This window comes from Pleurodeles waltl, chromosome 12, assembly GCF_031143425.1.
Source record: "Pleurodeles waltl isolate 20211129_DDA chromosome 12, aPleWal1.hap1.20221129, whole genome shotgun sequence".
Lineage (NCBI taxonomy): Eukaryota > Metazoa > Chordata > Amphibia > Caudata > Salamandridae > Pleurodeles > Pleurodeles waltl.
Genome location: NC_090451.1, coordinates 126365586 through 126389229, shown reverse-complemented (window position 1 = coordinate 126389229; position 23644 = coordinate 126365586). Strand labels below are relative to the sequence as shown.

Sequence of the window (23644 nt, the reverse complement as noted above, 5' to 3'; positions counted from 1 at the left end):
ACTACCATAAGCCCCTCCATGCACTAGGAACTTTTTGCTTGACGACCATCTAGGCGTCCTTGGAATATTGATTTTTAGAAGTAACAATGTTTGTTTATTTTAACTAACTGACCTTTTTAGGGTCTCGCTTGATAGACTCTGTAGTATTCAGTAAAGGGCTTGGAGCCCGCATGTCTCTCACCATTTTTTTATTTATGTGGCACTCTTCTTTACAGTTTCCTAATTCATCAAGGCATGTCTTGCATCATTTCCGTTCCTCTCTGTAGAGCAGCGACCAAGCGTTGATTGATTCAGCTTAATCAGTGCCTGACCGCTGCTCCCCACCTGATCAAGGTACTATTTTTTCCTTTTACCTTCTAGTGCCCTGCAAACAGAAGGCTTGTGACTGGCAAAAACATGCCCAGCAGGACAACCAAAACTGTTAAGTTTTAAATTTAAATCGAACTTTCTTTTATTTTGCCAAATCGTCTTTTCCCACGTTCCACGCATGTTTTCTTTTGCTTTTGTTCGTGGGCACTCTTCTCAAAAGATGACGATTAGCTCGTTTAAAATATTGCAAATCAACAGTGTTTCTTTATTATGTGTAAATTCTGAAATTAATCTTTAACACATAATCCTGCGGTACACTTCAATCCACCCCACTCCAATCTTCCCCACTACAATCCACCCCATCCAGACCACTTCACCCACACTAATCCACCTCACTCCAGTCCAAATCACTCACCCGAATCCAATCCACTCTAACTCATCCTACTCCAATCCTCTCCACCCACCCCAAGCAAATCTGTCTCACTCCAATGTGCCCCACTATAATAAAAAACAATCTGCACCACTCCAAAACAATCTGTCCCACTTCGATCCAAAACAATCTGCCCCACTCCAATCTGCCCGACTCCACTTCAAAACAATCTCCCCTACTCCAATTCAAAACAATCTACCCCACTGCAATCTGCTGCACTCCAATCAAAAACAAACTACCACACTGCAATCCAAAACAATCTGCCATACTGCAATCGAAAACAATCTGTCCCACCCAAGGCAGTGGTGGCTGGTGCACTTTGAAAGGAGTTGGTGGGAGGGAAAAATAGTTCATCTGAAGCTAAGTGAAGAAATTGGAATAAAATAGTGCATTTTAACCCCTTCGCTGCCAGCCTTTTCCCCCTCAGGTGCCAGGCATTTTTTTGGCTATTTGGGGCAGGGCGCGCTTAGGCCCTCATAGATTTTTGTCCACATAAGCTATCCACGCCAAATTTGCGTCCTTTTTTTCCAACATCCTAGGGATTCTAGAGGTACCCAGACTTTGTGGGTTCCCCTGAAGGAGACCAAGAAATTAGCCAAAATACGGTAAACATTTTGTTTTAAAAAAGAAAAAAATGGAAAAAAGGGCTGGAGAAGAAGGCTTGTGGTTTTTGTCCCTGAAATTGGCATCAACAAAGGGTTTGCACTGCTAAAATCACCAGCTTCCCAGCTTTCAGGGACAGGCAGACTTGAATCAGAAAACCCAATTTTTCAACACAATTTTGGCATTTTACTGGGACATACCCCATTTTTACGATTTTGTGTGCTTTTAGCCTCCTTCCAGTCAGTGACAGAAATGGGTGTGAAACCAATGCTGGGTCCCAGTAACCTAAACATTTTTGAAAAGAAGACAACATTCTGAATTCAGCAATGGGTAACTTGTGTAGATCTTACAAGTGTTTCCTACAGAAAATAACAACTGAAATAAAAAAAAAATATTGAAATTGAGAAGAAAAAAACAGCCATTTTCCTCTACGTTTTACTCTGTAACTTTTTTCTGCAATGTCAGATTTTTGAAAGCAATATACCATTACGCCTGCTGGACTCTTCTGGTTGCGGGGATATATAGGGCTTGTAGGTTCATCAAGAACCCTAGGTATCCAGAGAAAATAAATGAGCTGCACCTTGCAGTGGGTTTTCATTCTATACCGGGTATACTGCAATTAATTTGCCGAAGTATATAGAGTGAAAAAAAGGTATCAAGAAAACCTTTCTATTTCCAAAATGGGCACAAGATAAGGAGTGAAGGAGCAGTGGTTATTTGCACATCTCTGAATTCTGGGGTGCCCACACTAGCATGCAAATTAAAGGGCATTTCTCAAATAGACGTCTTTTTTACACACTGTCTTATATTTGGAAGGAAAAAATGTAGATAAAGACAAGGGGCAGTAACTCTTGTTTTGCTATTCTATGTTTCCCCAAGTCTCCCGATAACATTTTTTACCTCACTTGTGTGGGTAGGCCTAGCGCCCGCGACAGGAAGTGCCCCAAAACACAACGTGGACACATCAAATTTTCCCAAAGAAAACCAAAACCTAGGTAAAAGACATTGTCATTTGCAACGCCAATAGCTCTAACTCTCACAAATGTGAGACCTTTCGCATTGCAAATGCTTGTTTTTTTGTGCAGGCAAGTGTGCGTGGAGCCTGCTTTGGTTCTTAAGACCTCAGACCTAAAGCAAAGCTTAGACAGAAACATAGCAATGTGCCCTTTGCACACAGTTAGAGATCCTACTAAATGGAGTCATATATAGGTCTGCACGGCCATTTTGCTCAATTTTGTTGTGATATAAAGTTTCGGTAGAGCTCAATGAGAGCTGGTAGTTATGGCCGAGTGGTTAAGGTGATGGGCTTGAAATCCTTTGGGGGTTCCCTGCACGGGTTTGAATCCTGCTGACTACCTCTGTTGTTTATTTTAAACCTGATTTTTAAAATAACTGTGAAGAACACATTTACCAACTTTATTTGGGAAGATAGATAATTTACTTTAAATCTTTATTTAACAGAGGTTCGATTTTATTTTGCAGAGAGAAGAGCGGGTGACCGCGTGGGGAGAACAAATGATTTGTTAAACCTTCCATTTGAAGGTGATCTAAGCAGAATGAAGCAAAACAACAGCAGCGCCAATCAGCCGATTTCTTGGAGTCCACGGTTTAGGAGTTTACTTAGAAGGAGACTGTAAAAGAGTTTTAAAATTAGGGACCTATTGGTAGAGTCACTGCTTATGCAAATTGAAGGGTCAGAAGGGAGATGCGTCATTAAGATCTGTAAAAATCCATCTCTGGCAGCGGTGGGATTTGAACCCACGCCTCCAAAGAGACTGGAGCCTTAATCCAGCGCCTTAGACCGCTCGGCCACGCTACCTGTTGCTCTCAGTGTGTCTGTGCACTTCATGAGCACCGTAACCCTGAGTCTCCTCACTTAGTGTGGAAAGTCGAGTTGATAAACCATTTCATGGACATGATTACAATGTCGGGAGGGTGATGTGGTAATTGAAGGTTATCTCTCTTACTCAGTCACTGCACAAGTCTTCTCCCACCTGCTCGGACCTAGTGCAATCACCTTAAAAGACAACACTCTCCGAGCAATGACTTCCAACCAAGGTATAAGCACCTGCTCTACATAGGCAATGTGACTCCATCATTTTCTAATGAAACAAGTGTTCATACTGGTGGGCTCATTTCTTTGGGTGGGATCTAATGAATGAGCAGTTCATTCAAAAATAACCGAGGAGTTGCACGTATTCATGACATCAGCCCTATTGCCGCAACCAGTCTCCCCAACATACTGTTTAGCTTTCCAGTGACGTCATGTCTTGTGTGGCCTATTCACATTCCGCTGTTAATATTTTTTAGCCAATAGAATTTCACAGGCTCCCGTCTTTGAGCTCACATTGAAAAGGCACAAGTCCCAAAATGCAACCGGGTGCTGTTTAAAACTCCAGCACTGGTGGGCGGTGCCCCAGGTGACATGGGGCCCACCTGGATGCTCTGACTGCCTTTCACGTGACAGTCACAGACACACACAGGACAGAGGTTCAAAAGCTATTCTGAAAGAAGTAAGGACAACAGGCCCACGTGAAACTAAACTTTTTAAATAGATGATTTTTGTTTCTATTGACCGGGTTCTCACTCGTTCTGCGCGCCAAGTCAAATGTAAATGAGCCTCGCAATAAAAATGCACAGAGGATGGTAAAATTCACTTCACTCTGCGCTCGTTGATGCTGAGAGCATGGTTGTCAGCCCGCACGCTTGTTATTTTGATGTGGAATTACTTGATTGCTTTGTGATAATTTTCATTACTCCGAATTGCAAGTTCCCCTACCCCAGTAATAATGTTTGAGGTATTGCTTCCCTACCACACCAACAAGGCCACCCTCTGACCAAGTCCTTTGCCTCTCTTCAGAACTACCATAAGCCCCTCCATGCACTAGGAACTTTTTGCTTGACGACCATCTAGGCGTCCTTGGAATATTGATATTTAGAAGTAACAATGTTTGTTTATTTTAACTAACTGACCTTTTTAGGGTCTCGCTTGATAGACTCTGTAGTATTCAGTAAAGGGCTTGGAGCCCGCATGTCTCTCACCATTTTTTTATTTATGTGGCACTCTTCTTTACAGTTTCCTAATTCATCAAGGCATGTCTTGCATCATTTCCGTTCCTCTCTGTAGAGCAGCGACCAAGCGTTGATTGATTCAGCTTAATCAGTGCCTGACCGCTGCTCCCCACCTGATCAAGGTACTATTTTTTCCTTTTACCTTCTAGTGCCCTGCAAACAGAAGGCTTGTGACTGGCAAAAACATGCCCAGCAGGACAACCAAAACTGTTAAGTTTTAAATTTAAATCGAACTTTCTTTTATTTTGCCAAATCGTCTTTTCCCACGTTCCACGCATGTTTTCTTTTGCTTTTGTTCGTGGGCACTCTTCTCAAAAGATGACGATTAGCTCGTTTAAAATATTGCAAATCAACAGTGTTTCTTTATTATGTGTAAATTCTGAAATTAATCTTTAACACATAATCCTGCGGTACACTTCAATCCACCCCACTCCAATCTTCCCCACTACAATCCACCCCATCCAGACCACTTCACCCACACTAATCCACCTCACTCCAGTCCAAATCACTCACCCGAATCCAATCCACTCTAACTCATCCTACTCCAATCCTCTCCACCCACCCCAAGCAAATCTGTCTCACTCCAATGTGCCCCACTATAATAAAAAACAATCTGCACCACTCCAAAACAATCTGTCCCACTTCGATCCAAAACAATCTGCCCCACTCCAATCTGCCCGACTCCACTTCAAAACAATCTCCCCTACTCCAATTCAAAACAATCTACCCCACTGCAATCTGCTGCACTCCAATCAAAAACAAACTACCACACTGCAATCCAAAACAATCTGCCATACTGCAATCGAAAACAATCTGTCCCACCCAAGGCAGTGGTGGCTGGTGCACTTTGAAAGGAGTTGGTGGGAGGGAAAAATAGTTCATCTGAAGCTAAGTGAAGAAATTGGAATAAAATAGTGCATTTTAACCCCTTCGCTGCCAGCCTTTTCCCCCTCAGGTGCCAGGCATTTTTTTGGCTATTTGGGGCAGGGCGCGCTTAGGCCCTCATAGATTTTTGTCCACATAAGCTATCCACGCCAAATTTGCGTCCTTTTTTTCCAACATCCTAGGGATTCTAGAGGTACCCAGACTTTGTGGGTTCCCCTGAAGGAGACCAAGAAATTAGCCAAAATACGGTAAACATTTTGTTTTAAAAAAGAAAAAAATGGAAAAAAGGGCTGGAGAAGAAGGCTTGTGGTTTTTGTCCCTGAAATTGGCATCAACAAAGGGTTTGCACTGCTAAAATCACCAGCTTCCCAGCTTTCAGGGACAGGCAGACTTGAATCAGAAAACCCAATTTTTCAACACAATTTTGGCATTTTACTGGGACATACCCCATTTTTACGATTTTGTGTGCTTTTAGCCTCCTTCCAGTCAGTGACAGAAATGGGTGTGAAACCAATGCTGGGTCCCAGTAACCTAAACATTTTTGAAAAGAAGACAACATTCTGAATTCAGCAATGGGTAACTTGTGTAGATCTTACAAGTGTTTCCTACAGAAAATAACAACTGAAATAAAAAAAAAATATTGAAATTGAGAAGAAAAAAACAGCCATTTTCCTCTACGTTTTACTCTGTAACTTTTTTCTGCAATGTCAGATTTTTGAAAGCAATATACCATTACGCCTGCTGGACTCTTCTGGTTGCGGGGATATATAGGGCTTGTAGGTTCATCAAGAACCCTAGGTATCCAGAGAAAATAAATGAGCTGCACCTTGCAGTGGGTTTTCATTCTATACCGGGTATACTGCAATTAATTTGCCGAAGTATATAGAGTGAAAAAAAGGTATCAAGAAAACCTTTCTATTTCCAAAATGGGCACAAGATAAGGAGTGAAGGAGCAGTGGTTATTTGCACATCTCTGAATTCTGGGGTGCCCACACTAGCATGCGAATTAAAGGGCATTTCTCAAATAGACGTCTTTTTTACACACTGTCTTATATTTGGAAGGAAAAAATGTAGATAAAGACAAGGGGCAGTAACTCTTGTTTTGCTATTCTATGTTTCCCCAAGTCTCCCGATAACATTTTTTACCTCACTTGTGTGGGTAGGCCTAGCGCCCGCGACAGGAAGTGCCCCAAAACACAACGTGGACACATCAAATTTTCCCAAAGAAAACCAAAACCTAGGTAAAAGACATTGTCATTTGCAACGCCAATAGCTCTAACTCTCACAAATGTGAGACCTTTCGCATTGCAAATGCTTGTTTTTTTGTGCAGGCAAGTGTGCGTGGAGCCTGCTTTGGTTCTTAAGACCTCAGACCTAAAGCAAAGCTTAGACAGAAACATAGCAATGTGCCCTTTGCACACAGTTAGAGATCCTACTAAATGGAGTCATATATAGGTCTGCACGGCCATTTTGCACAATTTTGTTGTGATATAAAGTTTCGGTAGAGCTCAATGAGAGCTGGTAGTTATGGCCGAGTGGTTAAGGTGATGGACTTGAAATCCTTTGGGGGTTCCCTGCACGGGTTTGAATCCTGCTGACTACCTCTGTTGTTTATTTTAAACCTGATTTTTAAAATAACTGTGAAGAACACATTTACCAACTTTATTTGGGAAGATAGATAATTTACTTTAAATCTTTATTTAACAGAGGTTCGATTTTATTTTGCAGAGAGAAGAGCGGGTGACCGCGTGGGGAGAACAAATGATTTGTTAAACCTTCCATTTGAAGATGATCTAAGCAGAATGAAGCAAAACAACAGCAGCGCCAATCAGCCGATTTCTTGGAGTCCACGGTTTAGGAGTTTACTTAGAAGGAGACTGTAAAAGAGTTTTACAATTAGGGACCTATTGGTAGAGTCACTGCTTATGCAAATTGAAGGGTCAGAAGGGAGATGCGTCATTAAGATCTGTAAAAATCCATCTCTGGCAGCGGTGGGATTTGAACCCACGCCTCCAAAGAGACTGGAGCCTTAATCCAGGGCCTTAGACCGCTCGGCCACGCTATCTGTTGCTCTCAGTGTGTCTGTGCACTTCATGAGCACCGTAACCCTGAGTCTCCTCACTTAGTGTGGAAAGTCGAGTTGATAAACCATTTCATGGACATGATTACAATGTCGGGAGGGTGATGTGGTAATTGAAGGTTATCTCTCTTACTCAGTCACTGCACAAGTCTTCTCCCACCTGCTCGGACCTAGTGCAATCACCTTAAAAGACAACACTCTCCGAGCAATGACTTCCAACCAAGGTATAAGCACCTGCTCTACATAGGCAATGTGACTCCATCATTTTCTAATGAAACAAGTGTTCATACCGGTGGGCTCATTTCTTTGGGTGGGATCTAATGAATGAGCAGTTCATTCAAAAATAACTGAGGAGTTGCACGTATTCATGACATCAGCCCTATTGCCGCACCCAGTCTCCCCAACATACTGTTTAGCTTTCCAGTGACGTCATGTCTTGTGTGGCCTATTCACATTCCGCTGTTAATATTTTTTAGCCAATAGAATTTCACAGGCTCCCGTCTTTGAGCTCACATTGAAAAGGCACAAGTCCCAAAATGCAACCGGGTGCTGTTTAAAACTCCAGCACTGGTGGGCGGTGCTCCAGGTGACATGGGGTCCACCTGGATGCCCTGACTGCCTTTCACGTGACAGTCACAGACACACACAGGACAGAGGTTCAAAAGCTATTCTGAAAGAAGTAAGGACAACAGGCCCACGTGAAACTAAACTTTTTAAATAGATGATTTTTGTTTCTATTGACCGGGTTCTCACTCGTTCTGCGCGCCAAGTCAAATGTAAATGAGCCTCGCAATAAAAATGCACAGAGGATGGTAAAATTCACTTCACTCTGCGCTCGTTGATGCTGAGAGCATGGTTGTCAGCCCGCACGCTTGTTATTTTGATGTGGAATTACTTGATTGCTTTGTGATAATTTTCATTACTCCGAATTGCAAGTTCCCCTACCCCAGTAATAATGTTTGAGGTATTGCTTCCCTACCACACCAACAAGGCCACCCTCTGACCAAGTCCTTTGCCTCTCTTCAGAACTACCATAAGCCCCTCCATGCACTAGGAACTTTTTGCTTGACGACCATCTAGGCGTCCTTGGAATATTGATATTTAGAAGTAACAATGTTTGTTTATTTTAACTAACTGACCTTTTTAGGGTCTCGCTTGATAGACTCTGTAGTATTCAGTAAAGGGCTTGGAGCCCGCATGTCTCTCACCATTTTTTTATTTATGTGGCACTCTTCTTTACAGTTTCCTAATTCATCAAGGCATGTCTTGCATCATTTCCGTTCCTCTCTGTAGAGCAGCGACCAAGCGTTGATTGATTCAGCTTAATCAGTGCCTGACCGCTGCTCCCCACCTGATCAAGGTACTATTTTTTCCTTTTACCTTCTAGTGCCCTGCAAACAGAAGGCTTGTGACTGGCAAAAACATGCCCAGCAGGACAACCAAAACTGTTAAGTTTTAAATTTAAATCGAACTTTCTTTTATTTTGCCAAATCGTCTTTTCCCACGTTCCACGCATGTTTTCTTTTGCTTTTGTTCGTGGGCACTCTTCTCAAAAGATGACGATTAGCTCGTTTAAAATATTGCAAATCAACAGTGTTTCTTTATTATGTGTAAATTCTGAAATTAATCTTTAACACATAATCCTGCGGTACACTTCAATCCATCCCACTCCAATCTTCCCCACTACAATCCACCCCATCCAGACCACTTCACCCACACTAATCCACCTCACTCCAGTCCAAATCACTCACCCGAATCCAATCCATTCTAACTCATCCTATTCCAATCCTCTCCACCCACCCCAAGCAAATCTGTCTCACTCCAATGTGCCCCACTATAATAAAAAACAATCTGCACCACTCCAAAACAATCTGTCCCACTTCGATCCAAAACAATCTGCCCCACTCCACTTCAAAACAATCTCCCCTACTCCAATTCAAAACAATCTACCCCACTGCAATCTGCTGCACTCCAATCAAAAACAAACTACCACACTGCAATCCAAAACAATCTGCCATACTGCAATCGAAAACAATCTGTCCCACCCAAGGCAGTGGTGGCTGGTGCACTTTGAAAGGAGTTGGTGGGAGGGAAAAATAGTTCATCTGAAGCTAAGTGAAGAAATTGGAATAAAATAGTGCATTTTAACCCCTTCGCTGCCAGCCTTTTCCCCCTCAGGTGCCAGGCATTTTTTTGGCTATTTGGGGCAGGGCGCGCTTAGGCCCTCATAGATTTTTGTCCACATAAGCTATCCACGCCAAATTTGCGTCCTTTTTTTCCAACATCCTAGGGATTCTAGAGGTACCCAGACTTTGTGGGTTCCCCTGAAGGAGACCAAGAAATTAGCCAAAATACGGTAAACATTTTGTTTTAAAAAAGAAAAAAATGGAAAAAAGGGCTGGAGAAGAAGGCTTGTGGTTTTTGTCCCTGAAATTGGCATCAACAAAGGGTTTGCACTGCTAAAATCACCAGCTTCCCAGCTTTCAGGGACAGGCAGACTTGAATCAGAAAACCCAATTTTTCAACACAATTTTGGCATTTTACTGGGACATACCCCATTTTTACGATTTTGTGTGCTTTTAGCCTCCTTCCAGTCAGTGACAGAAATGGGTGTGAAACCAATGCTGGGTCCCAGTAACCTAAACATTTTTGAAAAGAAGACAACATTCTGAATTCAGCAATGGGTAACTTGTGTAGATCTTACAAGTGTTTCCTACAGAAAATAACAACTGAAATAAAAAAAAAATATTGAAATTGAGAAGAAAAAAACAGCCATTTTCCTCTACGTTTTACTCTGTAACTTTTTTCTGCAATGTCAGATTTTTGAAAGCAATATACCATTACGCCTGCTGGACTCTTCTGGTTGCGGGGATATATAGGGCTTGTAGGTTCATCAAGAACCCTAGGTATCCAGAGAAAATAAATGAGCTGCACCTTGCAGTGGGTTTTCATTCTATACCGGGTATACTGCAATTAATTTGCCGAAGTATATAGAGTGAAAAAAAGGTATCAAGAAAACCTTTCTATTTCCAAAATGGGCACAAGATAAGGAGTGAAGGAGCAGTGGTTATTTGCACATCTCTGAATTCTGGGGTGCCCACACTAGCATGCGAATTAAAGGGCATTTCTCAAATAGACGTCTTTTTTACACACTGTCTTATATTTGGAAGGAAAAAATGTAGATAAAGACAAGGGGCAGTAACTCTTGTTTTGCTATTCTATGTTTCCCCAAGTCTCCCGATAACATTTTTTACCTCACTTGTGTGGGTAGGCCTAGCGCCCGCGACAGGAAGTGCCCCAAAACACAACGTGGACACATCAAATTTTCCCAAAGAAAACCAAAACCTAGGTAAAAGACATTGTCATTTGCAACGCCAATAGCTCTAACTCTCACAAATGTGAGACCTTTCGCATTGCAAATGCTTGTTTTTTTGTGCAGGCAAGTGTGCGTGGAGCCTGCTTTGGTTCTTAAGACCTCAGACCTAAAGCAAAGCTTAGACAGAAACATAGCAATGTGCCCTTTGCACACAGTTAGAGATCCTACTAAATGGAGTCATATATAGGTCTGCACGGCCATTTTGCACAATTTTGTTGTGATATAAAGTTTCGGTAGAGCTCAATGAGAGCTGGTAGTTATGGCCGAGTGGTTAAGGTGATGGACTTGAAATCCTTTGGGGGTTCCCTGCACGGGTTTGAATCCTGCTGACTACCTCTGTTGTTTATTTTAAACCTGATTTTTAAAATAACTGTGAAGAACACATTTACCAACTTTATTTGGGAAGATAGATAATTTACTTTAAATCTTTATTTAACAGAGGTTCGATTTTATTTTGCAGAGAGAAGAGCGGGTGACCGCGTGGGGAGAACAAATGATTTGTTAAACCTTCCATTTGAAGATGATCTAAGCAGAATGAAGCAAAACAACAGCAGCGCCAATCAGCCGATTTCTTGGAGTCCACGGTTTAGGAGTTTACTTAGAAGGAGACTGTAAAAGAGTTTTACAATTAGGGACCTATTGGTAGAGTCACTGCTTATGCAAATTGAAGGGTCAGAAGGGAGATGCGTCATTAAGGTCTGTAAAAATCCATCTCTGGCAGCGGTGGGATTTGAACCCACGCCTCCAAAGAGACTGGAGCCTTAATCCAGGGCCTTAGACCGCTCGGCCACGCTACCTGTTGCTCTCAGTGTGTCTGTGCACTTCATGAGCACCGTAACCCTGAGTCTCCTCACTTAGTGTGGAAAGTCGAGTTGATAAACCATTTCATGGACATGATTACAATGTCGGGAGGGTGATGTGGTAATTGAAGGTTATCTCTCTTACTCAGTCACTGCACAAGTCTTCTCCCACCTGCTCGGACCTAGTGCAATCACCTTAAAAGACAACACTCTCCGAGCAATGACTTCCAACCAAGGTATAAGCACCTGCTCTACATAGGCAATGTGACTCCATCATTTTCTAATGAAACAAGTGTTCATACCGGTGGGCTCATTTCTTTGGGTGGGATCTAATGAATGAGCAGTTCATTCAAAAATAACTGAGGAGTTGCACGTATTCATGACATCAGCCCTATTGCCGCACCCAGTCTCCCCAACATACTGTTTAGCTTTCCAGTGACGTCATGTCTTGTGTGGCCTATTCACATTCCGCTGTTAATATTTTTTAGCCAATAGAATTTCACAGGCTCCCGTCTTTGAGCTCACATTGAAAAGGCACAAGTCCCAAAATGCAACCGGGTGCTGTTTAAAACTCCAGCACTGGTGGGCGGTGCTCCAGGTGACATGGGGTCCACCTGGATGCCCTGACTGCCTTTCACGTGACAGTCACAGACACACACAGGACAGAGGTTCAAAAGCTATTCTGAAAGAAGTAAGGACAACAGGCCCACGTGAAACTAAACTTTTTAAATAGATGATTTTTGTTTCTATTGACCTGGTTCTCACTCGTTCTGCGCGCCAAGTCAAATGTAAATGAGCCTCGCAATAAAAATGCACAGAGGATGGTAAAATTCACTTCACTCTGCGCTCGTTGATGCTGAGAGCATGGTTGTCAGCCCGCACGCTTGTTATTTTGATGTGGAATTACTTGATTGCTTTGTGATAATTTTCATTACTCCGAATTGCAAGTTCCCCTACCCCAGTAATAATGTTTGAGGTATTGCTTCCCTACCACACCAACAAGGCCACCCTCTGACCAAGTCCTTTGCCTCTCTTCAGAACTACCATAAGCCCCTCCATGCACTAGGAACTTTTTGCTTGACGACCATCTAGGCGTCCTTGGAATATTGATTTTTAGAAGTAACAATGTTTGTTTATTTTAACTAACTGACCTTTTTAGGGTCTCGCTTGATAGACTCTGTAGTATTCAGTAAAGGGCTTGGAGCCCGCATGTCTCTCACCATTTTTTTATTTATGTGGCACTCTTCTTTACAGTTTCCTAATTCATCAAGGCATGTCTTGCATCATTTCCGTTCCTCTCTGTAGAGCAGCGACCAAGCGTTGATTGATTCAGCTTAATCAGTGCCTGACCGCTGCTCCCCACCTGATCAAGGTACTATTTTTTCCTTTTACCTTCTAGTGCCCTGCAAACAGAAGGCTTGTGACTGGCAAAAACATGCCCAGCAGGACAACCAAAACTGTTAAGTTTTAAATTTAAATCGAACTTTCTTTTATTTTGCCAAATCGTCTTTTCCCACGTTCCACGCATGTTTTCTTTTGCTTTTGTTCGTGGGCACTCTTCTCAAAAGATGACGATTAGCTCGTTTAAAATATTGCAAATCAACAGTGTTTCTTTATTATGTGTAAATTCTGAAATTAATCTTTAACACATAATCCTGCGGTACACTTCAATCCACCCCACTCCAATCTTCCCCACTACAATCCACCCCATCCAGACCACTTCACCCACACTAATCCACCTCACTCCAGTCCAAATCACTCACCCGAATCCAATCCACTCTAACTCATCCTACTCCAATCCTCTCCACCCACCCCAAGCAAATCTGTCTCACTCCAATGTGCCCCACTATAATAAAAAACAATCTGCACCACTCCAAAACAATCTGTCCCACTTCGATCCAAAACAATCTGCCCCACTCCAATCTGCCCGACTCCACTTCAAAACAATCTCCCCTACTCCAATTCAAAACAATCTACCCCACTGCAATCTGCTGCACTCCAATCAAAAACAAACTACCACACTGCAATCCAAAACAATCTGCCATACTGCAATCGAAAACAATCTGTCCCACCCAAGGCAGTGGTGGCTGGTGCACTTTGAAAGGAGTTGGTGGGAGGGAAAAATAGTTCATCTGAAGCTAAGTGAAGAAATTGGAATAAAATAGTGCATTTTAACCCCTTCGCTGCCAGCCTTTTCCCCCTCAGGTGCCAGGCATTTTTTTGGCTATTTGGGGCAGGGCGCGCTTAGGCCCTCATAGATTTTTGTCCACATAAGCTATCCACGCCAAATTTGCGTCCTTTTTTTCCAACATCCTAGGGATTCTAGAGGTACCCAGACTTTGTGGGTTCCCCTGAAGGAGACCAAGAAATTAGCCAAAATACGGTAAACATTTTGTTTTAAAAAAGAAAAAAATGGAAAAAAGGGCTGGAGAAGAAGGCTTGTGGTTTTTGTCCCTGAAATTGGCATCAACAAAGGGTTTGCACTGCTAAAATCACCAGCTTCCCAGCTTTCAGGGACAGGCAGACTTGAATCAGAAAACCCAATTTTTCAACACAATTTTGGCATTTTACTGGGACATACCCCATTTTTACGATTTTGTGTGCTTTTAGCCTCCTTCCAGTCAGTGACAGAAATGGGTGTGAAACCAATGCTGGGTCCCAGTAACCTAAACATTTTTGAAAAGAAGACAACATTCTGAATTCAGCAATGGGTAACTTGTGTAGATCTTACAAGTGTTTCCTACAGAAAATAACAACTGAAATAAAAAAAAAATATTGAAATTGAGAAGAAAAAAACAGCCATTTTCCTCTACGTTTTACTCTGTAACTTTTTTCTGCAATGTCAGATTTTTGAAAGCAATATACCATTACGCCTGCTGGACTCTTCTGGTTGCGGGGATATATAGGGCTTGTAGGTTCATCAAGAACCCTAGGTATCCAGAGAAAATAAATGAGCTGCACCTTGCAGTGGGTTTTCATTCTATACCGGGTATACTGCAATTAATTTGCCGAAGTATATAGAGTGAAAAAAAGGTATCAAGAAAACCTTTCTATTTCCAAAATGGGCACAAGATAAGGAGTGAAGGAGCAGTGGTTATTTGCACATCTCTGAATTCTGGGGTGCCCACACTAGCATGCAAATTAAAGGGCATTTCTCAAATAGACGTCTTTTTTACACACTGTCTTATATTTGGAAGGAAAAAATGTAGATAAAGACAAGGGGCAGTAACTCTTGTTTTGCTATTCTATGTTTCCCCAAGTCTCCCGATAACATTTTTTACCTCACTTGTGTGGGTAGGCCTAGCGCCCGCGACAGGAAGTGCCCCAAAACACAACGTGGACACATCAAATTTTCCCAAAGAAAACCAAAACCTAGGTAAAAGACATTGTCATTTGCAACGCCAATAGCTCTAACTCTCACAAATGTGAGACCTTTCGCATTGCAAATGCTTGTTTTTTTGTGCAGGCAAGTGTGCGTGGAGCCTGCTTTGGTTCTTAAGACCTCAGACCTAAAGCAAAGCTTAGACAGAAACATAGCAATGTGCCCTTTGCACACAGTTAGAGATCCTACTAAATGGAGTCATATATAGGTCTGCACGGCCATTTTGCTCAATTTTGTTGTGATATAAAGTTTCGGTAGAGCTCAATGAGAGCTGGTAGTTATGGCCGAGTGGTTAAGGTGATGGGCTTGAAATCCTTTGGGGGTTCCCTGCACGGGTTTGAATCCTGCTGACTACCTCTGTTGTTTATTTTAAACCTGATTTTTAAAATAACTGTGAAGAACACATTTACCAACTTTATTTGGGAAGATAGATAATTTACTTTAAATCTTTATTTAACAGAGGTTCGATTTTATTTTGCAGAGAGAAGAGCGGGTGACCGCGTGGGGAGAACAAATGATTTGTTAAACCTTCCATTTGAAGGTGATCTAAGCAGAATGAAGCAAAACAACAGCAGCGCCAATCAGCCGATTTCTTGGAGTCCACGGTTTAGGAGTTTACTTAGAAGGAGACTGTAAAAGAGTTTTAAAATTAGGGACCTATTGGTAGAGTCACTGCTTATGCAAATTGAAGGGTCAGAAGGGAGATGCGTCATTAAGATCTGTAAAAATCCATCTCTGGCAGCGGTGGGATTTGAACCCACGCCTCCAAAGAGACTGGAGCCTTAATCCAGCGCCTTAGACCGCTCGGCCACGCTACCTGTTGCTCTCAGTGTGTCTGTGCACTTCATGAGCACCGTAACCCTGAGTCTCCTCACTTAGTGTGGAAAGTCGAGTTGATAAACCATTTCATGGACATGATTACAATGTCGGGAGGGTGATGTGGTAATTGAAGGTTATCTCTCTTACTCAGTCACTGCACAAGTCTTCTCCCACCTGCTCGGACCTAGTGCAATCACCTTAAAAGACAACACTCTCCGAGCAATGACTTCCAACCAAGGTATAAGCACCTGCTCTACATAGGCAATGTGACTCCATCATTTTCTAATGAAACAAGTGTTCATACTGGTGGGCTCATTTCTTTGGGTGGGATCTAATGAATGAGCAGTTCATTCAAAAATAACCGAGGAGTTGCACGTATTCATGACATCAGCCCTATTGCCGCACCCAGTCTCCCCAACATACTGTTTAGCTTTCCAGTGACGTCATGTCTTGTGTGGCCTATTCACATTCCGCTGTTAATATTTTTTAGCCAATAGAATTTCACAGGCTCCCGTCTTTGAGCTCACATTGAAAAGGCACAAGTCCCAAAATGCAACCGGGTGCTGTTTAAAACTCCAGCACTGGTGGGCGGTGCCCCAGGTGACATGGGGCCCACCTGGATGCTCTGACTGCCTTTCACGTGACAGTCACAGACACACACAGGACAGAGGTTCAAAAGCTATTCTGAAAGAAGTAAGGACAACAGGCCCACGTGAAACTAAACTTTTTAAATAGATGATTTTTGTTTCTATTGACCGGGTTCTCACTCGTTCTGCGCGCCAAGTCAAATGTAAATGAGCCTCGCAATAAAAATGCACAGAGGATGGTAAAATTCACTTCACTCTGCGCTCGTTGATGCTGAGAGCATGGTTGTCAGCCCGCACGCTTGTTATTTTGATGTGGAATTACTTGATTGCTTTGTGATAATTTTCATTACTCCGAATTGCAAGTTCCCCTACCCCAGTAATAATGTTTGAGGTATTGCTTCCCTACCACACCAACAAGGCCACCCTCTGACCAAGTCCTTTGCCTCTCTTCAGAACTACCATAAGCCCCTCCATGCACTAGGAACTTTTTGCTTGACGACCATCTAGGCGTCCTTGGAATATTGATATTTAGAAGTAACAATGTTTGTTTATTTTAACTAACTGACCTTTTTAGGGTCTCGCTTGATAGACTCTGTAGTATTCAGTAAAGGGCTTGGAGCCCGCATGTCTCTCACCATTTTTTTATTTATGTGGCACTCTTCTTTACAGTTTCCTAATTCATCAAGGCATGTCTTGCATCATTTCCGTTCCTCTCTGTAGAGCAGCGACCAAGCGTTGATTGATTCAGCTTAATCAGTGCCTGACCGCTGCTCCCCACCTGATCAAGGTACTATTTTTTCCTTTTACCTTCTAGTGCCCTGCAAACAGAAGGCTTGTGACTGGCAAAAACATGCCCAGCAGGACAACCAAAACTGTTAAGTTTTAAATTTAAATCGAACTTTCTTTTATTTTGCCAAATCGTCTTTTCCCACGTTCCACGCATGTTTTCTTTTGCTTTTGTTCGTGGGCACTCTTCTCAAAAGATGACGATTAGCTCGTTTAAAATATTGCAAATCAACAGTGTTTCTTTATTATGTGTAAATTCTGAAATTAATCTTTAACACATAATCCTGCGGTACACTTCAATCCACCCCACTCCAATCTTCCCCACTACAATCCACCCCATCCAGACCACTTCACCCACACTAATCCACCTCACTCCAGTCCAAATCACTCACCCGAATCCAATCCACTCTAACTCATCCTACTCCAATCCTCTCCACCCACCCCAAGCAAATCTGTCTCACTCCAATGTGCCCCACTATAATAAAAAACAATCTGCACCACTCCAAAACAATCTGTCCCACTTCGATCCAAAACAATCTGCCCCACTCCAATCTGCCCGACTCCACTTCAAAACAATCTCCCCTACTCCAATTCAAAACAATCTACCCCACTGCAATCTGCTGCACTCCAATCAAAAACAAACTACCACACTGCAATCCAAAACAATCTGCCATACTGCAATCGAAAACAATCTGTCCCACCCAAGGCAGTGGTGGCTGGTGCACTTTGAAAGGAGTTGGTGGGAGGGAAAAATAGTTCATCTGAAGCTAAGTGAAGAAATTGGAATAAAATAGTGCATTTTAACCCCTTCGCTGCCAGCCTTTTCCCCCTCAGGTGCCAGGCATTTTTTTGGCTATTTGGGGCAGGGCGCGCTTAGGCCCTCATAGATTTTTGTCCACATAAGCTATCCACGCCAAATTTGCGTCCTTTTTTTCCAACATCCTAGGGATTCTAGAGGTACCCAGACTTTGTGGGTTCCCCTGAAGGAGACCAAGAAATTAGCCAAAATACGGTAAACATTTTGTTTTAAAAAAGAAAAAAATGGAAAAAAGGGCTGGAGAAGAAGGCTTGTGGTTTTTGTCCCTGAAATTGGCATCAACAAAGGGTTTGCACTGCTAAAATCACCAGCTTCCCAGCTTTCAGGGACAGGCAGACTTGAATCAGAAAACCCAATTTTTCAACACAATTTTGGCATTTTACTGGGACATACCCCATTTTTACGATTTTGTGTGCTTTTAGCCTCCTTCCAGTCAGTGACAGAAATGGGTGTGAAACCAATGCTGGGTCCCAGTAACCTAAACATTTTTGAAAAGAAGACAACATTCTGAATTCAGCAATGGGTAACTTGTGTAGATCTTACAAGTGTTTCCTACAGAAAATAACAACTGAAATAAAAAAAAAATATTGAAATTGAGAAGAAAAAAACAGCCATTTTCCTCTACGTTTTACTCTGTAACTTTTTTCTGCAATGTCAGATTTTTGAAAGCAATATACCATTACGCCTGCTGGACTCTTCTGGTTGCGGGGATATATAGGGCTTGTAGGTTCATCAAGAACCCTAGGTATCCAGAGAAAATAAATGAGCTGCACCTTGCAGTGGGTTTTCATTCTATACCGGGTATACTGCAATTAATTTGCCGAAGTATATAGAGTGAAAAAAAGGTATCAAGAAAACCTTTCTATTTCCAAAATGGGCACAAGATAAGGAGTGAAGGAGCAGTGGTTATTTGCACATCTCTGAATTCTGGGGTGCCCACACTAGCATGCAAATTAAAGGGCATTTCTCAAATAGACGTCTTTTTTACACACTGTCTTATATTTGGAAGGAAAAAATGTAGATAAAGACAAGGGGCAGTAACTCTTGTTTTGCTATTCTATGTTTCCCCAAGTCTCCCGATAACATTTTTTACCTCACTTGTGTGGGTAGGCCTAGCGCCCGCGACAGGAAGTGCCCCAAAACACAACGTGGACACATCAAATTTTCCCAAAGAAAACCAAAACCTAGGTAAAAGACATTGTCATTTGCAACGCCAATAGCTCTAACTCTCACAAATGTGAGACCTTTCGCATTGCAAATGCTTGTTTTTTTGTGCAGGCAAGTGTGCGTGGAGCCTGCTTTGGTTCTTAAGACCTCAGACCTAAAGCAAAGCTTAGACAGAAACATAGCAATGTGCCCTTTGCACACAGTTAGAGATCCTACTAAATGGAGTCATATATAGGTCTGCACGGCCATTTTGCACAATTTTGTTGTGATATAAAGTTTCGGTAGAGCTCAATGAGAGCTGGTAGTTATGGCCGAGTGGTTAAGGTGATGGGCTTGAAATCCTTTGGGGGTTCCCTGCACGGGTTTGAATCCTGCTGACTACCTCTGTTGTTTATTTTAAACCTGATTTTTAAAATAACTGTGAAGAACACATTTACCAACTTTATTTGGGAAGATAGATAATTTACTTTAAATCTTTATTTAACAGAGGTTCGATTTTATTTTGCAGAGAGAAGAGCGGGTGACCGCGTGGGGAGAACAAATGATTTGTTAAACCTTCCATTTGAAGGTGATCTAAGCAGAATGAAGCAAAACAACAGCAGCGCCAATCAGCCGATTTCTTGGAGTCCACGGTTTAGGAGTTTACTTAGAAGGAGACTGTAAAAGAGTTTTAAAATTAGGGACCTATTGGTAGAGTCACTGCTTATGCAAATTGAAGGGTCAGAAGGGAGATGCGTCATTAAGATCTGTAAAAATCCATCTCTGGCAGCGGTGGGATTTGAACCCACGCCTCCAAAGAGACTGGAGCCTTAATCCAGCGCCTTAGACCGCTCGGCCACGCTACCTGTTGCTCTCAGTGTGTCTGTGCACTTCATGAGCACCGTAACCCTGAGTCTCCTCACTTAGTGTGGAAAGTCGAGTTGATAAACCATTTCATGGACATGATTACAATGTCGGGAGGGTGATGTGGTAATTGAAGGTTATCTCTCTTACTCAGTCACTGCACAAGTCTTCTCCCACCTGCTCGGACCTAGTGCAATCACCTTAAAAGACAACACTCTCCGAGCAATGACTTCCAACCAAGGTATAAGCACCTGCTCTACATAGGCAATGTGACTCCATCATTTTCTAATGAAACAAGTGTTCATACCGGTGGGCTCATTTCTTTGGGTGGGATCTAATGAATGAGCAGTTCATTCAAAAATAACCGAGGAGTTGCACGTATTCATGACATCAGCCCTATTGCCGCACCCAGTCTCCCCAACATACTGTTTAGCTTTCCAGTGACGTCATGTCTTGTGTGGCCTATTCACATTCCGCTGTTAATATTTTTTAGCCAATAGAATTTCACAGGCTCCCGTCTTTGAGCTCACATTGAAAAGGCACAAGTCCCAAAATGCAACCGGGTGCTGTTTAAAACTCCAGCACTGGTGGGCGGTGCCCCAGGTGACATGGGGCCCACCTGGATGCTCTGACTGCCTTTCACGTGACAGTCACAGACACACACAGGACAGAGGTTCAAAAGCTATTCTGAAAGAAGTAAGGACAACAGGCCCACGTGAAACTAAACTTTTTAAATAGATGATTTTTGTTTCTATTGACCGGGTTCTCACTCGTTCTGCGCGCCAAGTCAAATGTAAATGAGCCTCGCAATAAAAATGCACAGAGGATGGTAAAATTCACTTCACTCTGCGCTCGTTGATGCTGAGAGCATGGTTGTCAGCCCGCACGCTTGTTATTTTGATGTGGAATTACTTGATTGCTTTGTGATAATTTTCATTACTCCGAATTGCAAGTTCCCCTACCCCAGTAATAATGTTTGAGGTATTGCTTCCCTACCACACCAACAAGGCCACCCTCTGACCAAGTCCTTTGCCTCTCTTCAGAACTACCATAAGCCCCTCCATGCACTAGGAACTTTTTGCTTGACGACCATCTAGGCGTCCTTGGAATATTGATATTTAGAAGTAACAATGTTTGTTTATTTTAACTAACTGACCTTTTTAGGGTCTCGCTTGATAGACTCTGTAGTATTCAGTAAAGGGCTTGGAGCCCGCATGTCTCTCACCATTTTTTTTATTTATGTGGCACTCTTCTTTACAGTTTCCTAATTCATCAAGGCATGTCTTGCATCATTTCCGTTCCTCTCTGTAGAGCAGCGACCAAGCGTTGATTGATTCAGCTTAATCAGTGCCTGACCGCTGCTCCCCACCTGATCAAGGTACTATTTTTTCCTTTTACCTTCTAGTGCCCTGCAAACAGAAGGCTTGTGACTGGCAAAAACATGCCCAGCAGGACAACCAAAACTGTTAAGTTTTAAATTTAAATCGAACTTTCTTTTATTTTGCCAAATCGTCTTTTCCCACGTTCCACGCATGTTTTCTTTTGCTTTTGTTCGTGGGCACTCTTCTCAAAAGATGACGATTAGCTCGTTTAAAATATTGCAAATCAACAGTGTTTCTTTATTATGTGTAAATTCTGAAATTAATCTTTAACACATAATCCTGCGGTACACTTCAATCCATCCCACTCCAATCTTCCCCACTACAATCCACCCCATCCAGACCACTTCACCCACACTAATCCACCTCACTCCAGTCCAAATCACTCACCCGAATCCAATCCATTCTAACTCATCCTATTCCAATCCTCTCCACCCACCCCAAGCAAATCTGTCTCACTCCAATGTGCCCCACTATAATAAAAAACAATCTGCACCACTCCAAAACAATCTGTCCCACTTCGATCCAAAACAATCTGCCCCACTCCACTTCAAAACAATCTCCCCTACTCCAATTCAAAACAATCTACCCCACTGCAATCTGCTGCACTCCAATCAAAAACAAACTACCACACTGCAATCCAAAACAATCTGCCATACTGCAATCGAAAACAATCTGTCCCACCCAAGGCAGTGGTGGCTGGTGCACTTTGAAAGGAGTTGGTGGGAGGGAAAAATAGTTCATCTGAAGCTAAGTGAAGAAATTGGAATAAAATAGTGCATTTTAACCCCTTCGCTGCCAGCCTTTTCCCCCTCAGGTGCCAGGCATTTTTTTGGCTATTTGGGGCAGGGCGCGCTTAGGCCCTCATAGATTTTTGTCCACATAAGCTATCCACGCCAAATTTGCGTCCTTTTTTTCCAACATCCTAGGGATTCTAGAGGTACCCAGACTTTGTGGGTTCCCCTGAAGGAGACCAAGAAATTAGCCAAAATACGGTAAACATTTTGTTTTAAAAAAGAAAAAAATGGAAAAAAGGGCTGGAGAAGAAGGCTTGTGGTTTTTGTCCCTGAAATTGGCATCAACAAAGGGTTTGCACTGCTAAAATCACCAGCTTCCCAGCTTTCAGGGACAGGCAGACTTGAATCAGAAAACCCAATTTTTCAACACAATTTTGGCATTTTACTGGGACATACCCCATTTTTACGATTTTGTGTGCTTTTAGCCTCCTTCCAGTCAGTGACAGAAATGGGTGTGAAACCAATGCTGGGTCCCAGTAACCTAAACATTTTTGAAAAGAAGACAACATTCTGAATTCAGCAATGGGTAACTTGTGTAGATCTTACAAGTGTTTCCTACAGAAAATAACAACTGAAATAAAAAAAAAATATTGAAATTGAGAAGAAAAAAACAGCCATTTTCCTCTACGTTTTACTCTGTAACTTTTTTCTGCAATGTCAGATTTTTGAAAGCAATATACCATTACGCCTGCTGGACTCTTCTGGTTGCGGGGATATATAGGGCTTGTAGGTTCATCAAGAACCCTAGGTATCCAGAGAAAATAAATGAGCTGCACCTTGCAGTGGGTTTTCATTCTATACCGGGTATACTGCAATTAATTTGCCGAAGTATATAGAGTGAAAAAAAGGTATCAAGAAAACCTTTCTATTTCCAAAATGGGCACAAGATAAGGAGTGAAGGAGCAGTGGTTATTTGCACATCTCTGAATTCTGGGGTGCCCACACTAGCATGCAAATTAAAGGGCATTTCTCAAATAGACGTCTTTTTTACACACTGTCTTATATTTGGAAGGAAAAAATGTAGATAAAGACAAGGGGCAGTAACTCTTGTTTTGCTATTCTATGTTTCCCCAAGTCTCCCGATAACATTTTTTACCTCACTTGTGTGGGTAGGCCTAGCGCCCGCGACAGGAAGTGCCCCAAAACACAACGTGGACACATCAAATTTTCCCAAAGAAAACCAAAACCTAGGTAAAAGACATTGTCATTTGCAACGCCAATAGCTCTAACTCTCACAAATGTGAGACCTTTCGCATTGCAAATGCTTGTTTTTTTGTGCAGGCAAGTGTGCGTGGAGCCTGCTTTGGTTCTTAAGACCTCAGACCTAAAGCAAAGCTTAGACAGAAACATAGCAATGTGCCCTTTGCACACAGTTAGAGATCCTACTAAATGGAGTCATATATAGGTCTGCACGGCCATTTTGCACAATTTTGTTGTGATATAAAGTTTCGGTAGAGCTCAATGAGAGCTGGTAGTTATGGCCGAGTGGTTAAGGTGATGGGCTTGAAATCC

At 42.4% G+C, this 23644-nt stretch overlaps 7 non-coding genes across 7 annotated transcripts; 2 read left to right on the top strand and 5 right to left on the bottom strand.

Moving 5' to 3' along the window:
- Positions 1-3079: 3079 nt before the first annotated feature.
- On the bottom strand, positions 3080-3161 carry TRNAL-AAG (transfer RNA leucine (anticodon AAG)). The gene has a single exon. It is a non-coding gene; the product is annotated as a tRNA-Leu (tRNA).
- A 3659-nt stretch (positions 3162-6820) lies between these two features.
- On the top strand, positions 6821-6902 carry TRNAS-UGA (transfer RNA serine (anticodon UGA)). Its single transcript has one exon. It is a non-coding gene; the product is annotated as a tRNA-Ser (tRNA).
- A 380-nt stretch (positions 6903-7282) lies between these two features.
- Positions 7283-7364, bottom strand: TRNAL-AAG (transfer RNA leucine (anticodon AAG)). The gene has a single exon. It is a non-coding gene; the product is annotated as a tRNA-Leu (tRNA).
- Positions 7365-11008: 3644 nt separating this feature from the next.
- TRNAS-UGA (transfer RNA serine (anticodon UGA)) lies at positions 11009-11090 on the top strand. Its single transcript has one exon. It is a non-coding gene; the product is annotated as a tRNA-Ser (tRNA).
- Positions 11091-11470: 380 nt separating this feature from the next.
- On the bottom strand, positions 11471-11552 carry TRNAL-AAG (transfer RNA leucine (anticodon AAG)). The gene has a single exon. It is a non-coding gene; the product is annotated as a tRNA-Leu (tRNA).
- A 4121-nt stretch (positions 11553-15673) lies between these two features.
- On the bottom strand, positions 15674-15755 carry TRNAL-AAG (transfer RNA leucine (anticodon AAG)). The gene has a single exon. It is a non-coding gene; the product is annotated as a tRNA-Leu (tRNA).
- A 4121-nt stretch (positions 15756-19876) lies between these two features.
- Positions 19877-19958, bottom strand: TRNAL-AAG (transfer RNA leucine (anticodon AAG)). The gene has a single exon. It is a non-coding gene; the product is annotated as a tRNA-Leu (tRNA).
- Positions 19959-23644: the final 3686 nt, after the last annotated feature.